Here is a 7,264-nt window from a genome sequence, read left to right on the forward strand (position 1 = left end):
TTTCAGCAACAGAAACTTGAACGAGATCATCAAAGACCTGAGTTAGCAACACCAAGGTTTCAAAGTGCTAGAGCCCTCTAAGACAGCTTCTTAGCTTAAGTGGCCTATTTTCAAATGCGCAGAACATCCCATTATTTTAATCTTGCCAAAAGCTTCTGAAACGCCAAGGGAAAAGCACGCTGTTGCAGAACCGATGGGCTTTTGTTGAGCCCAGCTCGCACTGGAGTGTTTCTGTTGAGTCAGTGCAAGGCCAAGCAAATATGTTTCTTGAAGTAATCCTTAACAGCAGCAGGTGGCAGGCTGCTGCCATTTTTTGTCATTTCTGGCTTCTTGAACTCAAATGGGTCTTTTCTCAATAGATGGCACTTGCCCCTGGATGAGATCTGCTTGGTGCTGTTGGGAGCTAAGCAGCATCACAAGGTGCGGAGAACAGCGAGTGAAACGCAATCAAATCTCCATAGTTTGTAATTATTCATTTTTGCCCTTTCCAATATGTATTACATGGCTATAGTGGTGCTCTAAAAAAGGCTGGAGCTAGTACAATTTATTTTAGCGCTAATTTATTGTGCAGCAGATATAGAAATATTTTAAGCAGCTGGGCCATCAGACACTGTGCTATCGATTGGCATTATATTAATGTTAATCATTAGGACATAGCTAAAAGTTCCTAATCAAAATTAGGGCCTGGAAGATTTAGCTGCATTAAAATACAGCTTAAAAACAATACCGTGAAAACTAATAAAATCAATGCCCTCCCCCAGTAAAGTTTCTAAACACCACATACAGAAACCTTCTTCATCATGTTACTTATACACACAGGTTTTCTTAATGGTGTCTGTAGACGGTTTCTAACATATAAGTTAACAGGTTATAGTGGGATCCCATCCAAAGCCGGTTGTAAATATGACTACCAGCATTATGTTTAGGTCAGTGGGAAATGAAGTAAAGAATTTAATTTGAGACTTTTTTGAACCAGAAATGAAACTAAAACCATAGGTTGAGCATGAACTGCTAACGACTACAATGATTGTTATGTGGTGACACATACACAGTGAAACAAAGGCAGCTAACCTAATTTTTCAGAAAGACAGCCATGCACAGAGTTGAATTTTCTTATTTTAACAGCCTTATTTCTTTTAGCTGCCCTTCTGCATCCACCTGCACTGAAAATAGCTAAATGACACTATATGCCGTAAATTGGTGTTGTAAAGTACACAGGTGACTCATTACTTAAATATATCATCTTAGAAATTTTACATTTTCGCAAACCAAATAATGACTTTATCTTCCTTTGTCTAGGAACATAAAGTGTCTTCATTCCTACTGACGGAATCTCTTTTGTTGCCACTGTAAATGAAAGGAGAATTTAATCATGAATAGCTGCAGGTGTCAATCAGCCAAGTGGAGGACTGTGTTTATAATAAAATTGATCGATTAATACATCATTAATCAATAATACCTTCCTAGGCATTTGTCCAAACCGTGATAACCTAAACATTGAATTTTTCAAACTGCAATTACATCAGAAAAGGTAGCACATATAAAAGATAAAAGGGAAACAGGTTTGGAATTGACTTGGGGTTATCTGAGATAGCAGAGCCAAACTAATTAGTACCCTGCTAGCATATTGCATCTCTCATTTTTATCTGTGGCTTTGAGTATTACTGTGTTTACATTTTGTAGTGATATGTTTATATTGCGCAAGTGAATTACTCACTGACATACAAAGACACATGAGAAGGAAGCCAAACAGGCACTGCTAATGTTTTTTATTGGAAAATATGAACTGCATTGTGTCCATGGTTCTTCATGAAAAGCAATGCTTTTACTATTAAAGCTGGAACAATCTTATGGGAGCCATGTGCTGCTGAATATTACAGGTCTTAGAAAGTCTTTGGGGTTTCAGTCTCTCCTGAATGACTGATCTATCTGTGAAATTACAGATTATCGGAGGCACACCTTGTTATGTGTATTTTTCAAAAGAAGCTGAAAATGCACAGCAATGGAATATCAGTTCTGCACAGCATGCAGGTCATATTTGCATGGCATTATAGCACATGTAACATATAAAAAACAAGCACAGTTGTGGGTTTCATTTGCTCTGAACTGACTGAAGGTACAGGGGTTTTTTTGTTTCTAAAGACAGTTGTCTGATAATATCTTCATGGTGCCTGCTAATGCCCTCTCCTTTGTTCCTATCGCAATGGGAAATGATTGATGTTCAGGAAAGGAGTTACAAGTTTGGTCATTTCAGATTTTGTAAGATACCATCTCCTGTTTCTTCAGCAGCAGGAATAGTTCCAGGTGGTGAGTAGAGCAGTGTTAATGGAAAGGACAAGTTACTTATACATTCACATAACCTCTTCATTATGATCATCACCAGATCTAGATAAGCTTGGCCCCGTTTCCCAGCTAAAACTGTCTCACTCTGCTGTTTACATTCTACCTGAAAGAAGAATGCAAATGTTGGAGCTATAAATCTTTACGACTTAGTCCTTTGTTGAAGTGAGATGGGGAAAATATAGCACTCTAGGGTAATAAAAATATCCTAAAACTGTTTGGCAGCAAAACGGAATTCAAGCTTTCATTTTAGGATGGCAGCACAACAGTCAGGTCTGTCTCCAAGCACACCAAACACTGTCTCTGTAATCGTGAATACGCATCCCCAAATGACAGCAAGGAAAAGGCTCATGGGGCAGAAAACAGCATAAGGCACAGCTGAACTTGGAAAGTTGAGTTCAGATGTGTCCTACTTCTCTGTTTTCCCATTCTGATAGAGAATGAGAGCACCTCTGAGGTGACATGCTTTTGTCTGCAGAGATATACAAAAACTGCAGGACAACTACAAAGAAAACAACAAATTGCAGTAGCTTGGTCCAAACATAAAGGAAGTAGGACTTGTTTTAAGATTATGTTAGTGATTTTTTACAATAATGTCTTCTGGATTCTAAATGTTATCATCGATGTTATCATCAGTTTGTTGCTTAATCTCAGATACCAATGCTGCCTGATTTTTCTACCAACCTGATTAGTAGCTGTGTTAAGATTGTTGGGTTTATCTGAAAAAGTTAGGGGAGTTTGGGGGGGATTTTTTACATAGCACTAAAAACATGCTTTGTGCTGTCAGTGAGCATGGCACACTGGGGCACTACACAATAGTTAACAAATAGCCCCAACTAACCTCATCTCAGCCTTGTTACTCTTTAATTGAGAAGTGACAATGAGGTGACAATGAGACAAAGATTGGTCAGTATAGGGACAGTGGGAAAATTAAATGATACACCTTGAGAATCCTAATCAAGAGATTTGGTATATGGATGAGGTATAGTTATCAGGATCACTATATATGGTTATAGATGGAGCAAAACTTGTGGCAGTGTGCAGATATCTGCCACAAAATGAGAAAGCAAGTAGGAATTAGGAACAGGTTTCAGTCTTTGCAATATTTCTCCTTGTATCAGAGCCACAAACGCGCCCAGAAGCTAATTCCAGGTCACAAGGTGGATATGGTAGATTCTGTGTTCCTCACTCAACCAAATATCCCCAAAAGTTTAGGGCCTGGGCAAACTGCACAGCACAGTGGACTGAAGGAGGAGCTGCAAAGGATTTTACTCCTTTTGAGTCCTGTGACCCAGGATGGAGATGGTGACAGTTCGTTTCAGTCCCTGGGCATATTTGAAGCAGACATTCTCTAAAGCAAGCCTAGCTGAGCCAGAGTTTCAAAGCACCATTTCAACAGCCAGGATTGCAGAAGCCAACCAGGCATTGCTCACCATTGCTACCCTCCTCGGCCAGGACCTGCACCGAGGACGGCACCGAGCTAGGTGCTCGCACATTTGGGCATGGAAATGAAGCCTTCAGCGAATGCTGCCAAAAGCTCAGTGTAACAGGATGTTAAGGACTGGTGTAGACTGCATACAGGAAGGTAAAGGAGAAATACGTATTGTAGGACTCGCAAAGTATTTCCACTTCTCTGCAGTGCAGCAGGGTTACTTCTGAGTAAAACAGGATAACAAGGCTGATGGGCAACACTCAACTACTGTGATTTGCTGCAGTAACTTCAACAAACCGCATTCAATTCATCTTCTCTGGCTTCTTTCCACCAGGTTTTATCAACTTGTTCAAAGCAAGCATTAAAAGAGTTCGTACCTCCAACCTGCTCCCTAGGCTGAAAGGCAAGGGCCTCACCAGTGGCTTCCCTGGGACCACTAACGTAAGGGTGAAAGGATCAGATCCAACCACAGCAACACAGCAGACGCAGCACTTGCACCTCCAAAGAGTAATTTGTCACTTAATCACCTGCTTTCAGAAAGACTGCCTACCAGGGGAAGGGGAGCCTTGTACACAAGCAGGCGTTTTTGCTGAGTGGAGCTCAGAGGGCTTTGCTAGCACATTTGTGTAAAGGATTGAGCAGCAACTAGTTAATGACTCTGTATCAGTCATGGTTTGGAGGCTTGTTTTAATATATGAAGACAAGCTGTTAAGCTGGAATGGTGAACTGATGTTTATTTTGTGATAGGACAAAGTAGTCTCCACCTCTCTCCCAACAGATTTTCTGTCAGCATTCCAGGTCTGCATTCCCAGAGTTGTTAAAGGTATTGTCAATGTCCTGCTTTCTGATTGTTGTTGTACAGAATAATGAGAAGCTGTAAAAAACACAGAACGATGTACCCCATGCATTTCCAAATTACACTAGGATGATTATCATCTGCCTCTCATGATTTACAGTCATTACCACCAAGAACTTGCCGGTGGGAACTGAAAGCAGTGTTCTCTGAAGGGTTTAGGACCAGAAATCCTTGCCAAACTGAGCAGTGTGAACTATAGGGTGCAGGCAAATACACCCCTCGAAACACACGACAGAAGTGCAGTTTTGTGCTAACTGCCTTGGACTTTTTCAGGCTGATTGGTTTAGTGATTTTCTGGTCAGCACATAGATCTGGTGCTAATTTTATCAGCTTGGTTTTAAAATCAATGCATGGAGAGTGCAGCGTCTCTCACCTTCCCCTCCATAGACAGAATTACACAAATGTATTCACTTAGATAAAGCTGTCGGTATTGATTTTGGTGTTGCTAGCACTTTTCTAAACTGATTATTTTGAACTTAGACTGTGCAGACAACACTAGCTTATTTGGCATTCACAAACCACAGCAGCATATTAGGCATTAATTATATATGACTAATTATATTAATTATAATGAATAAGAATTATATTAGGTTTAAGAACTATTTAAAGGGAACTAGAAATTAAAGCAGCAGGATTTAGTATCTGGCTGTCATGGACTTGCTCTGCATGTCCTTGGGAGCATCGTTTGCCATTCTGTCTCTAGTTTTCCAAAATACAAGGTGAAGGTAATGGTATGTACCTGCTTTGTAAAGCTAGTAATATCCTGTTATATCCACTATATTAAAATAATAGCATGTAATTTCAAATCTTCCAGCACTAACATTTTAAAATTGTTTTTTAAAGCTAGATAGTTCAGACCACTTTAGTCCACAAAAGGAGGAAAATCCTACCACCAACTGCCTTTAAAAAAAAAAAAAGAAGCTACAATTAAAACTTACCAAAAAAAAATATTACTATCTGTAAAAGTATTTCCAAGTAAGCTGAAATTCCATAAAAGCCTGAGCTTGTACCTGTTCTGGAATGAGATATTTCTATCATCTTTGGCATTTGGAGGGCCCTCTGACATTTTGAGTAATGGCTTCAGCCACTGGGAGAGAGCAAACTTAATAATCCAAGTAGGAAATTCAGAGAAAAGAGAAATCCACTAGAGAGTGATCTCACCAGCTTCTCCTCTGCTTCCACCTTGCCAGCTGCAAAATGGGAATAATCACAGCAGTTCATTTTGGGGGGATTCGTTACTTTTTACGAGGCACTTCATATGTGTGAAGCAGTACAGCCCAAGTTTGCCAAATGTGGGTGGATAGTGGTGAGCTTTGTCAATTCAGTGACTCAGTCCCTTCTCCACAGAGGCCCTGCTCCGGCTGTACGCCTGAACAACAGGAATGATTCCCAGCAAACAAGGTCTGCAGCCAAAAGCGCAGGGCACTGCCCAGAAAGTTGTTTCTGCTGTCACGGAACTACAAGCAAATGGTATAGAAAAGTGAAATGGAAAACAGTCCATTTTAACCAAAAATATTGTGCTGACAGAGCTTGGCACAGTTTACGCCTGAATTTCCTCTCACTGAGACAGAGATAGACTAATTTTTTAACACACTAGTTTTGTAATACCAGCATCCTTCCATTCTACTGATCCGTCCTCAACTCTCAGCTACATCCATAGCAGCAGATGAAGCGCCCAGGACAAACCTGTACCACCAAGGCCACCCTGGCACCGAATGGCCATGGCCCTATTATTAATTTCATAATCTCCAAAAGAGGGTGGTTACAAGCAGCTTGCTTGGTGGGAACGGTCTCTGCTGCAGGCTGACTTCCTAAGCGTGCCACAGAAAGGGTATAGAGGAATGCAAGTTGATCTAAGCCAAAACCCATGCTTGGGACGTTTCTAACAATTTAACAGGATAGAGAGTCAATTGTCAGAGCTCAGGGATGTTCTTGTTTCTTGTGAATCTGCTTTTTATCCTGGCTCTGACTGTCACTCTCCTTCTGCTCACCTTTCTTCCTGAGCTGGAGAGCTTGTCACATTTAGCAGTGTAAGGCTTCTTTTCATCGCAGATACTTCCAGAAGGTATAACAACTAGCACTGCTGGAAAGAAATGTTGAAAAAAAGAATCTAGCAATTTAGGGACAGCAGTGGGGAAAAAAGCCACCAAAGAAAATGCATTATGCTACACATCAATCACCATTTCCAACTCTCTCTGCATTCTCAAAAGTCTGAAATGCAGGTCTGAGCTTCAGGTTTGGCTGAAACACCATGTAAAACTCACTCACACGTGTGACAAAGCTGGCTGCATTCAGAGGCTGTTATTGCCTGCATGGGATATGATAATTTCTGCAAAAGCCTTTAGTCTGCAAGATGTGATTAACTGCGAAAGGCAGAGTTATTAAAATAGATTGGAGGAGACGCTGAAAGGCTTCTCTAAGGATCTGTATATACACTGCTTCCATGTCTGGAGGAGGGGGCCTCCAGCTTAGTAAGAAACATTTGCTTACATATATATCCTTTCATAAGGAAATAAAGAATTTAAAATTGTTTTCTTCTACCCATTCCCTTTCTTTTGGCCCTGTTTATTATTCTGCAGTTACTCTACCAACTCTTTGATCTGTTGAAAAAAGCACATTTCTGGCAGTCAGCAGAC

The sequence above is a fragment of the Falco biarmicus genome, chromosome 3 (assembly GCF_023638135.1).
Source record: "Falco biarmicus isolate bFalBia1 chromosome 3, bFalBia1.pri, whole genome shotgun sequence".
Classification (NCBI taxonomy): domain Eukaryota; kingdom Metazoa; phylum Chordata; class Aves; order Falconiformes; family Falconidae; genus Falco; species Falco biarmicus.